Source organism: Falco biarmicus, chromosome 7, assembly GCF_023638135.1.
Source record: "Falco biarmicus isolate bFalBia1 chromosome 7, bFalBia1.pri, whole genome shotgun sequence".
Classification (NCBI taxonomy): domain Eukaryota; kingdom Metazoa; phylum Chordata; class Aves; order Falconiformes; family Falconidae; genus Falco; species Falco biarmicus.
The window spans coordinates 57905264-57926629 of record NC_079294.1 but is presented as its reverse complement, the minus strand read 5'-3'; the positions used below and the strand labels follow the sequence as shown (position 1 = coordinate 57926629).

Here is a 21366-nt window from a genome sequence, read left to right as displayed (position 1 = left end):
CAGCAGACGACGCTTTGAGGAGAGAGAGAGACACAGAAGAGCAGTGTTTTACATGTTCATTAAAGTATTTCATTAGACAAGCCATGGAGTGAAAAACAGAGATGCACATGAAAATGAAGTACTCCAAGCTGGCACCACTGGTGTAAGGAAAAGAGTAAGGGGCAACACAGTATTTTGAACTATTTTGCTTCATGGATTGTGGTCTGTATCTGGGACGAAGGATCCAGCGGAGCTTGACTGGCTGTCACCAGGGGATCTCAGCTGAATGCAAAGGTACCAGCTACTGCTGGAGCAGTAGCACCCCCGTGTCAGCACCCTGCCAGCTGGATGGGCAGCTCCACTTCAGAGCTAGGGATGCTCAGAGGGAGCAGAAAGAGGAAACTGCATTTTGTTTCATCGGAGCAAAGTAATTGATATGGTGGAATTGTTAAGGGAAATTTGAAAAAAAAAAAAAGAAGAAAAACCAAAACAGATTTACATTTCTCTGGTGTGTAATCCTTTCTTCAGACAGGAAGATGTCTGAAGAAAATCTTCCCAGCTTCCAAAAACTTAAGGCCTATTTCACTATATTCGGTGTTATGATCCCAAAAGCCTAACAAGCAAGACCTGTGTCTTCATTCTTTAGGAATAAAGCCATTCCTGGCCAGAGCGCCATGGGAAAAGGAGGCACGGAAGTGTGGGTCTATTTAACCTTTGCCCCTCTAAGGCAGAGTATTGTGCTATGGGCACTCGATCCTCTTCTGTCCAACACATGCACTCAAAACACCTGGTGTGAACATCAGTCCATGTGCTGATACCTTGCACATCTGACACAGAGATGGTGTTCAGCTAATTCATTCTGAAATTTCTGAAATAACACTTCTCTTTCCTAAGCACCAGTGACAACAATAGAGAAAGCAGACAATAGCAAAGAAGTAAAGAAACAGACATTAGTAGAGACATTACAAGCCAAGATACATATTTTAATCCTAAGGTCTTGTCTTCTCTCTTCAAATACACACCCAAATTGTCTTGTTCTACATGCATATATAAAACTACATATGAAACCTCAGGTAGGTATTATGAATATTTTTCATTAATCAGAGACCTATATTCATTCAGAAGAGTGTTTGGAAGTCTGGTTGCACCAGGAGTTCTACTTCCTGCAATCATTTAGTACATTTCTTCTGTGATCTTTTAGAAGCTTTTACATTAAACCCCATGCTTGCTATAACACTTGAAATAAACCCTGTGTGAACCTGTTTCTTCTTAAGAACCAACTGCTGCTTTCTCTTATGTAAAGAAAATTAAAAGATATCAAATTATTTGAATGTCCTAATGAATACAGTATCTACCGAGTAAATATGAAGTTATACATTGTCTCTCCTCCCAAATTCTGTTACCTGGCAAAAAAATCTGGACAAAAATATCTCACTTGAATTCAAGATATATATACGTATGTGTTTAACAGAGTTGCATTTCTAACACTTACATATAATAATGTAATAATAATAATATCTAACACTTACTAATAAACATTTTAATAATTGATTTCAGTAGAAAAATTCCTAAGGCTGAGCATAAACAAAAGAAAGAAGTATCTGCCTCTTGGTTAATGTTTCTATTCAAGTGTAGAGGTGAAGCTATAGATCCCAGAGATGGAAAAAGCAATTTGCTATTCTCACTGATATTTAGAACCCTATTAGCGGGTTTGTGGGAAAAAATGTCATATACTTCAAAAAAGCACACTATGAATTAATGTTTATAGATTTTACTACTTTTTCCAGCTCACTCGATTTTTATTCTCTACTCTTTGTAATAGTCTTAAAAAACTTAGAATTATAATTTTCTCCCTACAGATGCTGTCTTTTTCTATTAAGCAAACACCGATCCCTTGTGTTTCTCCTCTTTTCCTCCCCTTCCACCTCTTTATTTTGAATGGACATAAAATTATCCCGGATATTTCTGTGTTTAACATCAACAACTTCATTTTACATGGGCCTAATACAGGGTCCACAATAACAATCATAGTGCTGTATATCACGAAAGATTTCAATTCTTTCATCGCATGGCACTTCTTTTCCTATTGACTTTGGGCTGGACTGGGAGCGCAGAGCCTGCTGTGCATCACGGGCATGTGCACACCAGCAGCCACACTGGGAACCCCAACCTGCTCAGCTGACACTCCCAGGGAAGAGCTACAGGTGAGAATCTGTTCATCTCAACTCTACCTACTAGAGATGACCTTTCGCTGTGTACAGGCCTATGTGGGCTGCCAAGAACACCAGCAGAAGGCAGATGGACACGTATCAATGGCTCAGAAAGCCTGAACCAAAAGTATTGCCAATCATAGACAGGGGTACATGAAATTTTCATCTGTTCTGATCCTGGAGGTCTATAGTTTAATAATTGATTGATACAACATAGTTCACTTTATTCACTCATCAAGTCTGGGTTTTGCGTTCGGCAAGGAGCTTCCTCTGAAACTCAGTAAGAGCAGCAAGAGACTGACCCCAGTCAGGAGCGTATGACTTCTCAAATCCACCAACATGCACACTGGGACAGCTGCGCGGGCTGATCTATCAAGATTAAGAAACCAACAGAAAACTTGATGTGGGATGTCCCCAAATACTCCTATTCTAACAGCTAACAGTTCAGGCTGTACTGAAACCTGCTGAATCTGGAAAAGCTTTCCTTCATTTCTTATATGAGGATCAGATCAGGGCAACTGACTTTTCACACGGAATACATCGTGCTCCTAGTCTTTGGCTATTTGTATGCTATGATACCAGGTATGATTATCTCCATGGACAGAGTGAGGCACAGGTTGTTAAAAAGTCTAGTTAGACAAAAATTCCAGGATTCTCCCTTGCACCCCAGAAGTTCTCTTCCTCTTTAATTGTGGTATTTCCAATGGAAAAAAAATATATCTCTATTGTAATCAAAATCTTTGGCATGGTATTTGTCCTAGTCAGGGAGGACAAGTTGGGTTCACAATTGTCCTGGTCTCAGTTGCGCTGGTTCACAATTGTGCTGGTGTAACAGATCTGAATGATGGCAGAACCAGACCTCAGAACGTTTCTGTTACACTGCTTTTACTGCACCATTATTTTTAACTTATCCTGTGATGAGACATAAAGACAACAAACCCCCTGGATTCACACCGATAGAACTCCCCTGACTTCGGGAGAGTCAATGCTTGTTTAGCTGTTATTAACTGCCCCGAGGGTGTTGTGAAGTCCACAACTAACATCTGAAATACATGCCAAGATCAACAATAGGATGCACCAGATAATCTTCCTCTCTACTGAAGACTGCTCTAAACTTTAAATGCTTCTCTTCATCTCATGTCATACACATTAAAAATGACTATTCAGTCGCTTTTATAAAATCCATATACTCCCAACTCTGTACCCAGAGGGCTATTTACTAGATTATAAAAGGACAGATACCTATTTTGCAGACACCTGCCCTTTTTATAATTCAGTCTGAGAAAAGGAGAAACAACTGGGAGTTGGAAGACCTCAATACCAAAGATGTACCGGTAATGAGTAAAAGGAAAAGTTTGATCTCTTCAAAAATTCATTTCAAGCGTAACTGAAGTGTGACAGGCAAGCTGACGAGGACACCATTTGTGGTGGACACTCAGATGGCTAGAGACAGAACACTGCTCCATTGCCCAGCCAGCACAAAACAGCGTACCTCATATTCTTACCTGCCAGGCCAGCAAACATCAGCAGGATTTTCAGTAACTGCGGAGCTGCCACGCAACATGGGGTGCGTGTAGCTTCAACATGTCCACAAGTTTCCACAGGGTTATACTGAGTGCTTTCTGCGCTAGTTTGTTTATGCACACTTCCCACGAAGCCGTCCTGGGAGCACCAGCACACCTGGAGGGTCTGCAACACACAGGTACCCCCTGGCTCTCGCTAAGAATCCTCCTGAGCCCTGCAGGGAGCACCAGGATCCTGTGTGCACCCAGCCCCACTCTGCTGCCCCTGCATTTGCCTCCAACAGGGAATAAAATGTGGGAGGGCAGCTTCTTAATCATAAATGATCACACAAAGTCATGATCTTTAAAAATAAAATAAAAATAAATTAGAGAACTTCTAGACAGTGCAACAGCTAACTATTTCCCTATGGCCCTCACCTAAAAGAAACACCTTTGCATGTTTTCCCTAGTGAAATATGTCAGTCCGTAACCTCAGCTCATACATGCTCGCAGTAATTAGGTCAAGGAACTAGACAATCTTTTGTTGTTGCTGAAGCAAGTCACAAACTAATCTTCATTCTGTTGGAAGTTTTCTTCCTTTTAAATAGTTGAAGACATTTATTATTTAACTTCCTGCTTTTGACAGAATTTTATTAAAAGAAATTGATTTTACTAGCTCAGACTATTACATTCTGCTGAAGGATAAAACATCATACCTCATTTTCTTTCCTGATTTTTGTTTGGTAAGAATATTTTAAAAAATTCAATAAGCTGTTGACTGAAATATCCAGTATTATAAGTGTCATTCTTTAAAAGGTTATTTTTTTTAATCAGATAGCAATACACTAGAAACTCTGTAAAAAAAATAAAACCCCCAAACTTACTTTTAAAATATTATTTTAGGAAGATTACATTTTAACAACCAAATGCAACAATATGTTATGTTACATTCTGAGCAGAATGTTTACCTTTCACTGAGTTTCTTTGCCAGCTGTGTCAGCGTTGACTGCAATGGTTTATGTATTAAAAAAATATTAAAAAGATCTGTTTATTTTTTTTTAATTGCCACAATCATGCCAAAAAACACAATGTGTGGGCTGCAGGCAGAATGCTGGGAGCAATATTATTCATGTTAAAAACTGTTGCCTGATTTGCTTTCTTTGAAAATTAGGATACTATAAATAGGAGCCCACTGGGATTTGTCGATTGTAAGTTTTCTTATAAAAGCTGCTAGGACGAAACTTTTGAAAGACTTACAAAACATAAAACAATCAGAACTATTGCATTATGGCTTATTATTTCCCTTTGGCCTAGATTAGACCTTTATTTTCGAAGAGAGTTACGTATTCGAGATGGATCTACCTCCTATTTCTGTGCATATGTCCAAACACTAGATTTTTAAAAACGTTATAGAAAGATTTATTGGCTTTTTACATCTTAAATTCTTTCAATAAGCCAACTATCTTTAGTCACTGTTTTGTTCATCATTATAAAAAATGTTGTATCACCAAACTCATAACAATTCTACGTTGCTTGCTTTATGAAAATCCCTCACAAATCACTTTGAACAACTCAGAAATTAAGTTATATTACTCCATTACCAAAATGTTGTGTCAAGCCAGCATCCCACAAGAGTACCACAGTTGTCCTTTACCTTATTTACCACTACATTAGCATTTTGGTGCATTTTCTTTGTTGCTTGCTTTATAGCTGATAGGAGGCATGCTTCCACCCCCCCACCCCCAACCCCCCCCCCAAAAAAAAAAAAACAAACAAAAAAACAAAAACCAAAAACGCAAGCAACCAATAAACTCCCCAAAACACAAAAAAACCCCTTATTTGAATAAAAAAGCAAGAAGAAAGTATTGCAGAGATTTTATCAAGTACTTTTTTCTATGATAAATTATACATGACATTCACCATTAGAAAGCTGGCATTTTGACCTGCACTTGGAATGGGAAGCAATGGAAGCTATTGGGATATGCTGACTTTTTAACAGTGAACACAGGGAAAGAAATACGAGATATTGCTAATTTCGCTGTGAGCAAAGGGCCAACAAAGCAATCACACAGCTTTTAAGACCTATCTAAATTCCTAGCTTTGCCCACTGGATTCTGTAAAGTACAAAGAAACATTTTTTCCAAACACTTCAGTGTTTGACTGTTTTTCTTTATGAGAAACAGTTTTTACATATGCATATTCATACTGCACTGCTTACATCAACCACACATCTTGAAAGTGGCGTGGGATTTTGGTGTCCATCTTAAAGCATGAAGCAAATGGCTTGATGGCCATTTTCCTGAAGGCACAACCTTTCATCAGGAAACTGGACCCTGTTCAGAGGAGTTTCAGCTGAAACACTTGGCATTACTAAGAAGTTGACAACCCAGTCAGATGCGGCTCCTCTGTTCTCTGTGTGTGACCTTGGAGTTTACTTAACTCCACGGTCTCAAACTTGGTTCAGCCTGAGATCCCAACCACAGCATTCACGCTGCAGGACAGAACAGCAGAAAACAGAGATGAAGAGGAGAATGTGGGAAACAGAGATGTGGTAACAGAAGAGAGGAACATCACCTTCAACACTGTTCCAACAAACTTTTAACTAGTGCCAAATTTTCCTTTGTAAATACTTGATGATGTTTATCACACTGCCATCATTATCTAAAGACATCTGCTGTCCTGATCTGAGGGTTTTCTTAGTAGAATTGTAGTTGAGTGAAAAACAAGAGCTCAATCCCATGTTTTGGTCTAATCAGAGTTTAAAAAAAACACATTTAGCATAAAAAGGTGATAATTATCTCCTGTCCACCACAAAAATTCAATCAAAATGTGAAAGCTTGGATTTATCCTATGCAAACCATGAAAAAGCAATTAAGAGTGCAACACAACACCATCATATTTGATCAGGAAAGGTGACCCTATTCCAAGGACAAAACGATAACTAGTATCCTGAATCCAGCTCAGTGACCTTCTGGAGCTGGAACTTTCAATTATGCCAAATTAGCTGCGTCACATAGGCTGGCTTTGTGAGCGAGGCTGGATCAATGCAGTGCATTTCACTGATGATGACAATGATTTAATCAATCTCAGTCACTCAGTGGACAGCAGCGAGGATGTGAAATAAGGACCAAAAAAAGAACAACAGGATCTTTCATTGTCAGGGCTACCTTGCTGCTCCCTGCTTGCTCTTTTTCTTTAAATGCTAATTTGAAACTACAAAAAAAAATGTTAAGTAGCAATTTTGTAGAAGGGGTTTTGTCACATCTATTCAGGCTTATATTCTGCATGCCAAATTGCAACCTGGTGTTCAATAATGCTGTTTTTGACACTTCCGTGTAATAAAAGCAAAGATTCTTCTTTGCTCAAGGATGTCTATGACACTTTTGACACTTCTCTCCCCAGAATTGCAGGCAGCCCAGATGTTCTTTGCATTAAGCAGAGCATTGCCACAGCTGCTCGGGAATGTTGGAGGATATTGGGCTCTAGGCAAAAGTAGCAAAGGGCATCTTCCCTCTTTTTAACTGAGGAGTAATTTTTGGAATGTAAAAACCTTTTAATGTGCACGAAGTTAAAGCCTCAGAGGGACCGTATAGGCAAGCGACACATAGCATTTTCTCTGGCTCTTGTTTCGAGGTAAGTCAAAGCCATTACAGAGGAGCTGTTTCTGCTTCTGTTTGGAAAAATATTCCTTACCCATCTCCGCCAGCACGGCATTGCTGTATCTGTTAGACATCTGGATATGTTACAAGGCAGGCAAAAATGAGAATAACAGCACAGGTCTTGGCGATACCCTCAAGCCTTGATTTCTGTGGAGTCACAAGGGTGCAAGACCTAGCTACTCCTGGACTGTTTGGGCTTCTCAAGACTTGAATGTTTACAGTCACAAGTGTCTCCTTCCACAGCAGTGACCGCTGAAGGAGCCTCGGTGACATGCTTTGCCTCCGTACCCCAGTGTTCTCCCCAGCTGGGCTGAAGTAAGCGAAGACCACATTGTGTACCTGGAGGAAAAAGGTCTTTGCTGAAAAATAACCAGGTATTTTCTGCATCCTTATTTCTGCCCTTGCACTGTCCCCAGAACAGATGCTTGTGGGACTGAGCAGTAAACTGGACCTTTTTCCTCCTTTTTTAAAAAAATACATAGGCTCTTCTATTTAACAGAGGCCACACAAACAGTCGTTCTGTGCACAACAAAGTAACGTGGGATGCAGGAGTCCACGGGTAGCTCCCTCAACAAAAATACTCTTTAAACTAAAGCCCCAGGGCTTGCACAAGCCACAGCTCCTGTTAGTGGGTGGGCAGATGAGTCGGGGTCTTTCCCTTCCTCCTGCTGCACTTCAGCTCCATCTTCTGGAGCCACCCACCGCATGGGAAGAACCACCCTTCCACACCATCACTGCCTTTACAGCAGAAACAGGTTAGCAGAAAGTCTAATTAATCAGTTTCCTCAGAAAAACACATGTGCTAGAATGTTTTATTTTGAAATAAAACTTTTAATTTGGAAATTTCAGTTAAGGGATCTATTTTTAAGTACTTGCAACAGACATGTCTCTACTGGAAGGATTATTTTTTAAACAGAAATTCTTTCTGATTAATACCACTTTTAAAAGGTTTAACACAGCTCAGAGAGCTGTTATTTATGCCCTTTTATACACACTTCCAAAATTTAAGGTAGTCATGCCACCTTCTTTAAAATTACAAGAAATGGAACAATATGTTTTGTAAGAGTCACTGGTATGTCTCTTCTGGTATCTCCAGGGAGCTGTGCAAGTGGCACAGGCATTTCTTAACCAGCATCTTACTGGGATTACTCTTTGCCTGACTTTTGTCTGCGGCTTTATAACGAGCTCACTGGTGCAGGCTCTGTCTGAGATGTTGGCTTATAAGTGAAGTGGGAACAGCAGCAGCCAAAGTGCGTAGCGGGGGAAACTGGGATTTCTGGGTGCTGCCAGATCGGACTAGCACAGTTCCTGTAAAACTCCCATCATCTGGGAAGAAAGATTACTCGTGGCATCCATACTGGGATTTTTCTGTTGCACTGCAAAGCCATCTCAAATGCATGCCAGCTTTATCGAGGATCCATTAGCATACCAAAAGAAAGGCAAAGAACATCAGCAGGCTTTGTTACACCCTGCCACCAGCTCCTAAACAATACCTGGGATTGGGATTCCACCTGGCACTGCAACCCTCCCTGGTCCTGACCAGACCCAGACTAGGGCTGTCCCTGGCGAGTGCAGGGCTTGAGTCTGTTGACTTTGTGGTCCATGTCATAAATTTTTGTCCCTGTTTGGGATAGAGTGCTACAAACCCATCAGGGATGATGCTACTTTAGCAACAGTCGTCATGTCTGCTCCTTTTCTAGACATATTCCCTAGTGTGGGTGTCACTTTCACAGTCAAATGCCACTGGACGCAGAGTTACGGTGGTGATTGCTATGGAAAATGAGAAACCCAAGGACAAATCATTTTAACCGAAGAGTCAGCAATGGAAAATGGCACTCATCCTTTTACACCATAGTGCCTCCCAGCTGGACCTGGGTTCTGCAAAATGGGGAAAGGAGTCCAGAATTGCATATATCCATTATCCTGTATGGTTCAGGAGGACAAGCTCATTAGGAACTATTGCTTCATTAGGTAGCAAGAGCTGCCCTGTTGTCAGGCTATAATCTATTTCTTAGATTGGATTGTGCCACAGAGTTTGTCTCCCACATACCAATCATAATTGACTACCACACCTCGCTGCTTTTGGTGATGGAGGGTAGATTTTGCTTTAAGAATTGTAAGTTAGAGTTTCAGTAATACCACAGTAATATCTGCTAAACATTACTCAGTATAACCCATGTATGAGTATGTCCTTACTTCTCCTTTCTGGTATGGAAAGCGATCACTTGCCAAATGTCTACAATTATTAGCAGCTCTCGTTACAGGGCTAATCTACATTCAATGATTACATATACCTGAGTCCACACTAGTAACAAAACCACCGAACCACACCTTGCCAACATATGTTTACCATTGCATTTAAGAAATGCCCAAATGCAAATCAAATAGTAAGATGAAACCACGAACACCAACTAAAAATATTTTTTGAAAATGTGACTGTTTTGAAGACACTGAAGGGTACAGGGGGAAAAAGGCAAGGCGCGCCTTTATTCTATAGGGGTCCTTTTAAGGTTTGTTTTTTGAAGGCAAAATGGATTAACATTTAATCTGTCATTAAAATGATATAATACTTGCAAAGAAATGAGTCAGAAAACGATGATACCTTAGAAAGTTCTATGTTATTTCTTAGGCTTCTAAAATAAGTGCTCAGACACAACTGCATAAGTAGACTTCAAAAGATTTGATACACCAGCAGCTGCAGCAAATACATGGCTTTTTCTATTTTAATAATCCACTACTTCTAATAGGCTCTACAAGACAAACACGAGTAGAGATCAGAGGGGGATCCAGATTTTATGTTTTACCTACACGATTCTGAAAACAGGGTAGTAATTACAGAAATGGCTGAAGCTTGCATGATGGTTGGTTTGTGTAAGTGAAGTACTTCCCCAGTGTTTCTCTTCTCCAAGTTCAATGATTAACTCCACTTAAAACCCTATCCTTGTGTGCCTGTTGACAAAAATCTCTGCAACATAAAAGATTTAATAGCAATACTTGGCATGGAACATTTTGGCAAAATGAACCAAACGTCACATCAAACACAGTTGAAAGGCAAACTTCCCAGCCAACAGAACAGTTTTATCAAACTCCAAATTCTGATGTTCTTTTATTGTGGCATAATCAAAATTACTTCTATCTTATAGAATTTCTTTAGTCAAGGTGAAAGTATTTTAGATATTGTTATTTGTCTTCTTTGCATGGATGTAGTACATATTCTCTCATGGCAAGACTCTCTGCTTCCTTACTTGAAACTCTAAAATATATCACTGTCCTGTTTCACAAAATTTAAAGCTGTTCTGTCGAATACACAATTTTCATTTGGATTTTTTTTTAAAAAAATCACGCCTCATTTATTTAGAAGCTCTTTCCCTTATCTCTGCTCCAGCTATTTAAAGCATTGCCTTTCTGTTTATCAAAGCCAACTTTCTTCCTCCTCCCTCACATTTTTAAAGATAAAAAAATTAAAAAGTAACCTTTCCACTGACATTATTCTCATAACACATATCAAATCGATTTGAAAACATTAGATTTGCCAAATTTCTCCTGCATGTTGAACTGGAATCTAAATATAGCTCTTTTATTTATGTAAGTGGAGGCTTATTTATTCAAGAGACAATTTTTGGAGGATTTTCCTAATGAATATGGAGAGAGCAGCTAAAAAAATTTGAATTAGTTTTTAATTTTTGGAACATCAATTTTCAGACAATTTTTGGACATATAATTAAACATGAAGTTAATTATCTGTTTACAAGGACTCTTTTAATGCATGGCTTTCACTGCAGAGAGGCTGTGCAGGCAGGCTGTAGTCGCAGCCCAGGGCTGACACTGCTGCCAGGCAGGAGGCTACTGCACATACCGCACTGCTCTGTAGGGCGCCCTGAAGGGACCCCCAGCGGAGGCAGGACCCAGGGAACAACAGCTCCAGGCCCTTTCATCCAGCTTCTTCCTTTCATGTCCACCAAGATGACCAGACTGAACATGCACAAGGGGTTCCCTCACAGAGGGGAAAGTTTTGGCCCTTGTTATGACAGGTTGAAGTCCAGTTGGAAGTGCATCCCATGAACTGGAAATGTGTTCTCAGCAAAAATCCCTGTTTTCACTCATTTTTAATTCTCAAAACCTGCAGCTTTCCTGCCGAGCTGTTACATGATTTCCACAGATATTTGTAAAGTTCAAAGGAAATCCCCTTAGTTTTTTTTTGTTATGAAAATGAGATCAAAATAGTGCTTTTCCTGTTTTATAAATACATTTAAGATAATCCAAAAGCTAGCTGAAGCTTAGAGCCTCACATTTCTCTTGAATATTTACATCATGCTAAAACTTCAAGGCACTGTCATGCCTGACCCCCCTGCGCTGAGCAGTGTCCCAAAGAGCGACGACCCTGCAGACATGTTTGACATGCTGGACTGTAAGCGGGTGAACAGTCCTCACTGAAGTAAAGTAACACAAAATAAAGTCAGAGGTAATGGGAATTTTTAAGGCTCCACGAATCCTACAGTGAGCCCTGCACAGACTTGGAAGCCTGTATTTTTGGAGTTTCTTGAACAAAGTCTAGATTTTTTTTTGCTGAACTATCACCACAGAGGTAACATCCCACAGGTAAACACATCTACAGCACCCGAGCACCAAAAGCACTGCACACTGTCCCTGAAACGGTACTTGTTGACACCCACCTCGTCAACAACCAGCTGAAACTACATCTGTTCACTGCTGCCCTCATTTCACAGGCATGTCAAACCCATGCTCATGTCATCCCAGTGACTACAGGCAAAAAATATTTGGTGATTCCTAACCGATCTCCTTTGTGCACACGGGAACGGATCACCCATTTCAGCCAGGGGTGTCATGGAATCATAGAATGGTTTGGGTTGGAAGGGACCTCAGAGACCATCTAGTTCCAACCCCCCGCCACGGGCAGGGACCCCTCCCACCAGCCCAGGTTGCTCCCAGCCCTGTCCAGCCTGGCCTTGGGCACGGCCAGGGATGGGGCACCCACAGCTGCTCTGGGCAGCCTGGGCCAGCGCCTCACCACCCTCACGGTGAGGAATTTCTTTTTAATATCTAATCTAAATCTACCTAATATCTAATCTAAATCATGTACACATCCTCTGTTTTGTTCACTCCAACACAATCCACATCACTAGGTGGTTTAAAACCATTCCTAGTTAGTACATAGTCTAGTGAAAATAAAAGGAAACTCCAAATATAAAGTTATGAATATGCAGTTAAAACTCAGAAAACAGACTAAAGGGGAAACGCTTAATCCTGTACAGAAATATTGGTGTAAATGTGAAGTTGACTGCTGACATGAGTGGAAGATCTTCAAATTTATACTGGCAGAAATAAGACAATCTAGCTAACAGTTCCTAACTATACTAAATGAAATAATAGCTCTCAAATAACATATTCGTAACATAGAATAATTTCTCACTTAAACGAATCCCACATCTATATTTTCATCAGAATAACACTTCCAATTGCAGTGTAAATCTGCCTGATTTGTCTGGAGATCTGATGTGCTAATATTTTTATCTTTCTCAAGCATCACACATTCTTTTCTCCATAAGAAGTATCCATGTAATTTCAGTACCTGCTGGCCTATACAATGTGACATATCTTTTTTGTACAGATGTGAAAAACTGGGGTGATAGCATTGGTTCTGAAACCTTTTCCTACGAGAGGTGTCCTGTTCTACTAAGAAGGATTCAGCTTCTGTTTGAGTTTTGTTGTAGGATAAGTCTTGTTTAATTTTATTTTTCATGTTAAGTTGCAATCTTGCACAAGTAAGAGCTGGTATTTTCACAAAAGCTGTAATATTCTGCCCTTTAGTTTTCATAAAATCCTGTATTCTGAACATGTCTTCAGACAGTTATGTGAATTATTTGTTAGCTGTTAGGCAGATTTATGCTTTTCATCTTAGCCTGAACTTCTCTCACGAGCATTCAGATAAATTATTTTGAAGGCGTTCAGGAGCTAAGCATCCAATTGTATTACGTTAATATTACAAGATATCTATATTCATGCATCACAAATGACTGTGCTACAGTTTACTTAATATTTTGCATTATTATATAAATATGAGTCTTTATGCCAATGCATTAGCTCCCTTTTCCCCCGGTGTTTAAGACCGTACTGAAGTCCCATTGATGCCATAATTGAGGTTAAGCATGTGCATAAGTGCCATTTGAGCTGGGGCCCTATTCCCCAACGTGCCGTTTGTCTCTGGCAGATGACGGAAGATTGCTTTACTCTTTGCTTATTAATATAAATACATTTTATCCTCTCTTTGCACTAGCTATGTGCCACAGAATCATTTTTATGATTATGTTATTTATAGTCATGCACATTTCAGGAATATTCCATATACCTATATGTGGAATTACACCTGAAAATGCAGTAATTCAAACTTCAAATGCTATTTTGGGGGAAATACGGGTTTCTAACTTTAAAGTGTATTTCAGTGTACCCAGCAGGGGTAAATTAAGATTAAGCACTGAACTTTAACTCTGTGTTTACAGGCTTTGAGCTTCATTGTGCCACCTTAACATAGAATATTTGTTACAAGGTTTCTTGAATAAGTGATTCTCATCCCCTTTGTAAGGAAAATTGACTCCATTACAGGAGAGAAGAGACATCAAGCTAACATTACATGAAGTCATAATCCTCTATTGAGACATCACACAATGACATTGTTAACATTAGTATGCAATATTTATTACAAATAAAAGAGGCTATTGAGGCTTTCAACCCATAAGCAGATCTGTGTGGATGACTTCACTGTAGGAACACAGTGGAGTTATAATGAGGATAAAAGATTTATTTATACCTAAATATGTTCTCATTAGTAATTCTGCACTAGCATGTAACAAAAACAATTGGAGGACCAGCAGGGTTTTGTGGTTTGTTTTTGGTTTTGGTTTTGGTTTTGTTTTTTTTTTTTAATTATTATTTTTATTTTATTTTTTTAAATTGCTATTTATTGTTTGCACTTTAACTGTGAACACTGAGTAAAAAAAATAAAATAAGAAATTAGTTAATGAATTTATTGTGCTGTGTATTAAATAAGTCTCATGAATGAAGAATTACTCCATTTTTATGGGATACAGTAAGGTCCCATCACTCCATAACACAGAGATGCACAGGGCTGTTAGCTCAGACCTTGGCAAAAAGGGGAATAATTTTGGAAGAGGACCTTGCTGGACATGTAACATACAGTCATGAAGCACCACAGTGTCGTGTAAGATTTCTTACTGCCCTGCCTTTTTGCTATACTCTTTCCCAAACACCATTTTTTATATTTCTCTTAAGACTACAGTTACGGACTAACCCACACTGCACGAAAGGCACCCAAAGCCCTGCAGCCCCTTCCAAGATCTCTCATGGACTCTGCAATCTCAGCTCACAGCCTAGTTAAGGAAACTCAGCGTAACATCAAATCCTCCCTACTACCTCACTTTGTCTTACTGCTATAAATATCTCCCTCCTCTCTGGGGCCCGGGTTTTACTGTCAGACCATTGTTTCTCATTCACCTTTGTCAGGTGAAACCTACAGAAGTAAGGCATGGTTCAGAAATAAGAAATGGTTCAAGGTGTGTGCCCATATTTCACATTGAACTACCACTGCCTCTGTTCAATACCCAATCTTCCTTTTTGGCTAGCCTGACTTGTCATGCTTATTTTCTGTGTTTTAAACAGATCTGTTGGTAAAACTAAAATATTTGGGGATATTTCACTACTAATGGAACTATGTTACAAGACAAGTAAGTATGTGTATATATTACGTGGAGAATATTCCCTTTGTAACAAGAACCCACCCCATGACTGCCACTTAACAGAATCCCCAGGAACAAAACCACCCCAGACAAAAACCTAAAGGAATGCATTATTTTTTATCTTAGAAGAATGAAGTTCATCAGGTATTCATTTCTCATCTTGGGAATTACATTGACATGGTTCATCTCTTTCTAAAACTGCATTTAAGTTGATTACATGTAAGCTGACTGATAAGCAAATCTTATTCATATTGAAAAACAAATCATTTAAATTAGAATCACTCAGCGCGGCAGAGAAAGTCCTTACCAACAATTACAGAGAGAGCTGAAGAATTCTACTCCACCTCCAAATGTAGATGAAAAAACATTTACTCTTCCTGTTAATTCCAGCTGTTCATTTTCAACAATAAAATCTCAAACATTTTTATTGAAAAATAAGGTCAACCCCTTGAAAAATACTCTTTCCTGTGGTCTTAGCAGTCCTATGGTCTTAGACTCACCCTTTTATTCAGTCTTTGTACAAAATATTACTTATTCTGCTGAAAGCAGGATTTAAAAAAGAAAAAGCTTTAATTTGAAAAGTCATTTACAATTTTGAAAAACAAGACAATATTTCCAGCTAGATCTGCTTAAAGGAAGTAGCTGTAAAAAATTAAACACAGCTGATGTAAGTTACTTTCATTTCCTATGCCCTTTCTTTCACCACACTTGCAAACTCACATACTCCATTTAAAGAGGTAAGAAGATGACAGTATGTAAGTGCCTGTTACTATATAATGGAACAGAAAATTCAGAGATTGTATGAGTTTAATATAATAGAAACAACAGCCCGTTTAGATCCTGCTACCCTGAGTCTGTGATGAAATGCCTGAGGGGAACAGAGAGACGAGCTTCATAATTTGGGTGAAATTCTTCCCATTTTTTAAAATTTATTTGCATATATGTAACCTTCTATAAGTACAGAGTATAGCTTTCCCAAGTATTCATTTGGGATTCAGATTATGAGCTTCAGCACACTATGTGACAATTTTTTTAAAAGTATTTCCCAGTTTATAATTCCACTTGCTTTGTGCTAATGTTGCACAATACAAGCGGGCTCGGCAGGTATTCCCCACCACCTCTCCTGTCAATCCAGCTCTCAACTCTAACTCCCCCAGGTTTCAGCCCAAGTCCCATTAAAACCAGTGGAAATGTTCCCACTGACTTCAGTGGAAGCCAGATCAATACAGATCTTAAATTCAGTTATTGGACAAATATTATTTTCTTATGATTCATGCATTTGTCAGGCATAAAAATAACCCAGTTTTGTTTCTTTAATGGGTTTTTCACAGTAATCTAGGTGGCTGGTGCATCTGCAATCTGACAAAACAGATTATCTCTTTTTGCAGAGAGTGTATATAAGTTTCCTCATCTATCTCAAAAAAAGTATCACAAAGCTATTCAGAACTCAGTACACGTTCTTTCCTCTTCACAACTCATTTTTTTTTCTTTTTTTTTCTTTTTTTTTTTTTTTTGTGACAACCTAGGCAATAATTCACAGCTCACTGGGTCTCCTAAATAACCCCCTTTATATCTACATGGTAGGCATTCCCCCATTACCCAGCAGGATTCAGCTGTACTGGCAGGCAGTCATTAGGCATTCTTTAGACTTTGGAGGTTTAACATACCCTTCTCTAGTTAGTGTCTTTGAAAACACCCTGTATGGTTACCATCTCAACAAATATATAGCAAATCTTGACAATTTAACAATAACATAAACTGTGTCATTTTGTAATTTCTAAGTGGTTCCTTCTTTGGGTCTCATCCAGACTTCCACATGAAGCCTCTCAAGCTCAGAGGCACTTCACCCAATGGAGGATTGTTGTTTCTTTATTTTGCTGGAAATTAAATAAGCCAGTTCAGTCGCTTTGCTAAAACTTCCATTAAGTGTATACTTGCTTCACATTATGTATTGCAGTTACTTTAACCCAGCACCACCAAGAATTCCGGGGGAAATGAAAATGATGCAAAATCGCACATTCTATTCATGAATGGAGAAAAGTCCTTCTGGGAAACAGAGATGAACTCAAATAACGGTAGTAAAATGTGTTATGAGACAGATGCCCAAGTCTAACCCTCACAGAAGAGATTTTCACCACAAGGTTGACCTTCACTGGAAAGATACAACCTGAGCACAAAAGAAGAGTCAAATTTCCAGGGCTGCCGCTCTGACTGAGGGAGCTCCCTGACTGCCCTCCTCCACTGCCTACAGAAAGTCATCAAAGACACTGCTCTATAGCCTGCCTTGACACTGACATCTCCTGAGTAAACTACTAGGTCACTTAGTCCATCCCTTTCCTAACACATGGACCACAGCTACAATTATAACAACTCTTTGAATTCTTTAGTAAGTATCAAGTTATATTATGAAGGCTTGTAAGAATATAAAAGAGAAAAAAAACCAAACAAACCCACCAGAGAAGGTAATTCATAGTACCATTACTGATGCTTGGAACTGGTAATTTTACTTGTTCTGAGGAAACCTCCAAACAATCCTGGAGTGACAGTTTGCCAATCATGCCTAGAGCAGTTTGCATCCTATGAGCCTTGAATTGACACAAATGTTCAAACTGGATTTGTTTACTGCATGGATAAATATTTCAAATAAATGTATCAAAAGGGCTTACATCAGCAAAAAAACTCAAGGAAAGTGATTCTGTTTTGAAGAAAAAAAAGAATACAACCATCTTATTGTTTCTAATTGGAATAGTCTTTTCAATATTACCTGAAAATTTAATTGGGGTATCTGTTTCTTTGACGAGAACCACAGCCTCATAATATAATGCCTCATGTGTTGCATAAAATGTTGTTGGATATGCCCAGATTTAAGGAGCAAATTCAGAGTAAATCATAGAATAAGAGCCATTCACACTGATCAGAAGACATGACAGAATATGAAAAGTATGTGGTGATAGTCTGCAAAGTCATTGCTCGCATTAGCAAAATCAGTAAAAGCATTTTGAAATTTTTAAGACCAATAAGACCAAAAACAAGTATATTTTTCCCATGGTTACAAAGTTCAAGTAACACACTGACAGCACCGAATAATTCACCACCACACTTGTAATGAAAGGAAGGGGCCCAAACATACAGAAATTGCTTGGGGTTTTCTTTAATCAATATGAGTAATTCTTGGTTATATTTTTTTCTTATGGCATCCTGCAGCTTCTGGAGACTCCTCTTTCACTTTTAAAATGTCTGTTGAACACAATATCCCTTTATAATTTGAAATGCTTTGATAATGTTTCTTTTAAACTGATTATTTGTTTAAAGTTCAAGCTAATAAAACTAACATCCTATTAAAAGAAAGCCTGGGTGCAGAGCAGTATTTTTGGATGCTAATTGGTCATGTTACCAGCCATCCATGAAACATATGCTGAAAACACTCAAAAGTGTTCAGAAATGCCTCTCTAAGTCATAAATCTTTTACAGGTACAATTATGTGAGAGCAGGAATAGGAAAAGCACATTCAACATCTGGAGTCGGATGAGTTTACTGAAGTAAAATTGCAAAATTAAATTTAGATGAACTTAATTAAAAAAGGGGATCCAATTTAATACGGACATTCATCAACTCATTGAAAACCTTTCTTGCCTCAAAAAATATAATAAAGTATGAACACAAAAAAACATATAAAAGCTGAAACGAAGTGTGAAGGGGTGGTCAAATAAAGAAATGCACTAAGAAGTAACACTCTTCTTTCCTCACTTCAACACACGTCCATATACACACATTTTTTTTTTAATTGTACATAATAATAAACTATTTTTTGACTCTGTAACTGCGGAACAAGTGAACTGGTCATCTGTATGCCCTGAAGGTCATTAATCCTTCTGAGGCATATGCTACATATTTACTGATAGCGTGAACATGGAAATTTCTCTCTCTCCCTGTGTGTATTTATAGCTGGTCAAATTTTTCTCCTAGGTCCTAAAGGACTTTATCTGAAACCAGTTGTATTTCTTAGTGCTTATGTGTTTGTTACCCATGTTGCTCCTGCTGAAGTGAACAGGGGTTTTGTCACAGGGCTGGGCCTTGGATGACTTATAATGGATTTTCGTTTGCCTTCATTAAGACAGAACAAATGAGGCTCTCTTGCTTTCCTTTACTGGGTCATTAGTGTCTTCTGTTTCCAGGGGAAAAAGATCTAGTAGTTCAGTACCAGTCACTCCTAGCTTCCAGGAATTCTGTCTGTCAGAACAGCACTGACTTTCAGCTCTCCAACTTATGAGTGCACACAGAACTTACTAGTGTCAAACAACCATTTGAAAAGTTTAGAATTGTGTTATTAGGATCATATTATTTCCTTACAAAACTGCCTTGATAGTCCATTGTTCTGCACCTTGGTTATGTGATCAAGTAACATGATATGAATGCTGTATTCTTTTATTTCTAATAAAGTGCGTTACTAGTACAGTATGCTCTGAGGGAGATACTGTCCTTTATTAGGAACACATTCCAACATCATAACAGTTACCCAGCAATAAGGAAATGTAATCTGTCTTGAGGAATCATGATAACAAATTATTATGCTCATTTTTTTATGAAAAGAGCATGATCGGATAGGAATGCTATAGTTGTTGAACACACCTTTAAACTGAAGCAGAGATTTTATTGAACTACTTGGTTAATGATAATAAATTGCTAGAGGGATGCTGAATACTGGGGTTTTTTTTCCCCTATCAGAAGAGTTCTAGGTTTTGCGGTTGAATATACTTCAATAGCCTAGAATCATCAGGACTTGGAAGTGGTGATGCTTCATATGTGTATCACAGGGATCTAAAACCAGCATGAGCATGACTGGACAGGGTGAGGTCGAAGGGCTCTCTATATCCTGCCTCTAACAGTGGCCATTGGAGTACAGCGCGCAGTGGTATGCCTCCTCTGCCCTCCCACTTTCCCCAAGGTCCCAAAATATTTAATGCAGTATGTGGCATAATGGTGAGAATAATTTTGAAGAAAATATCAGCACAGACAATATTATAATATAAAATTTGCAACTTTCTTCCCCCAAAAGCTGAACACTTACAAACCAACAAGATTTCCTGTTAAAGAACTACCCCACACTACCCAGTAACATTTTTCCTGAAAAGTTATTCCAAACTGATGCAGAAGTATGGCAGGACTCAGCTGTTCCCTCTTCCTTTTCTCTTTAACCAAAGCTGAGAATTTATCTCTGCACCAGAAATTCTGAGCTTCAAGATGCAGAGAGATTGCATACCTTCACAAGGGCTCCACAGCAGTATTTGAGAATCTGACTCAAGGTCTGAGCAATCAGACTAGTTACCGCAAAGATAGCATTAGAGAGGAAAATAATTTGTAATTTTACAACTTATTGCTCAGTTTTCAGCAAGAGGAAACCACTGAATTTCCTTTTTGTGCATTTTACTTTCTCTCTGGAGCCTGCCCACCATCCTTCTGTAAATGGTTACATTCTTCAAAATGTACAATGTCAAGCCTTCTGAGAGGAGTTACTTAGTAGAGAGGACAATAAAAATGGCCTTTCCGATTTTAGCTTGATGAAAATAGCTCAGAACTTGCATTCTGAGCTCAATCCCTTGCAGATCAATATATATTCTTACATCCCTCTATCCTTGCATTGGTCAAGAGGAAATACTTCATTTTTCACACAGTTTCAGTGTAAAATAACAGAAAACGGTAATATTCTAATGTGGTTTGCTAAGGCATCTTTAGACCTTACCACTGAGACCAAATGTGAAGATCCTCAAATTGCTGGCATCAGTGTTCCTGTAGTCTGGCACGAATTCAGTTGAGTGATCCTGCCAAAAGTCAGAGGAAAATATTCATCAGACAGATGATTATTTTTAATCACACTTTCCCAGTACCCATGGAAGCCTTACTTTATAAATGCCTACTACAGGTTTAATGATAAGACCATTAAAATAGATCTGAACGCAACACACCAGCACGTTGGCTTTTCAAGTGACTGTGAACCTGAGTATTGATTCCCACAGGGTATTTTGGTACTTTCTATAGAGAAACTGTCCTTTTATGAAAGCCATGCAACAGATTTTACCAGGAAATAAACCATTCTATTGCAGTATTTGTTTTAATAAACTGCATTAGTAAGATGCCTCATGGACGAAACAAACAAAAATGCACACAATTGGCCAACCCCAAATTAATGAAGCATACACTCATGCACAGTTCATTTTCATTTCAGATCAAAGAGGTTTTGAAGCTC

General features: G+C 38.8%; 1 protein-coding gene across 8 annotated transcripts in view; it reads right to left on the bottom strand.

Annotated features, from left to right (window-relative positions):
• SEMA6D (semaphorin 6D) overlaps positions 1–20941 on the bottom strand; it is a 140002-nt gene extending 119061 nt beyond the window's left edge. For all 8 annotated transcript variants that reach the window (XM_056346453.1, XM_056346460.1, XM_056346457.1 and 5 more), the window contains exon 1: positions 20863–20941. The gene's annotated coding sequence lies outside the window, so the exon portion shown is untranslated. The remainder of the gene's footprint in view (positions 1–20862) is intronic.
• Between the last annotated feature and the right edge of the window lie 425 nt (positions 20942–21366).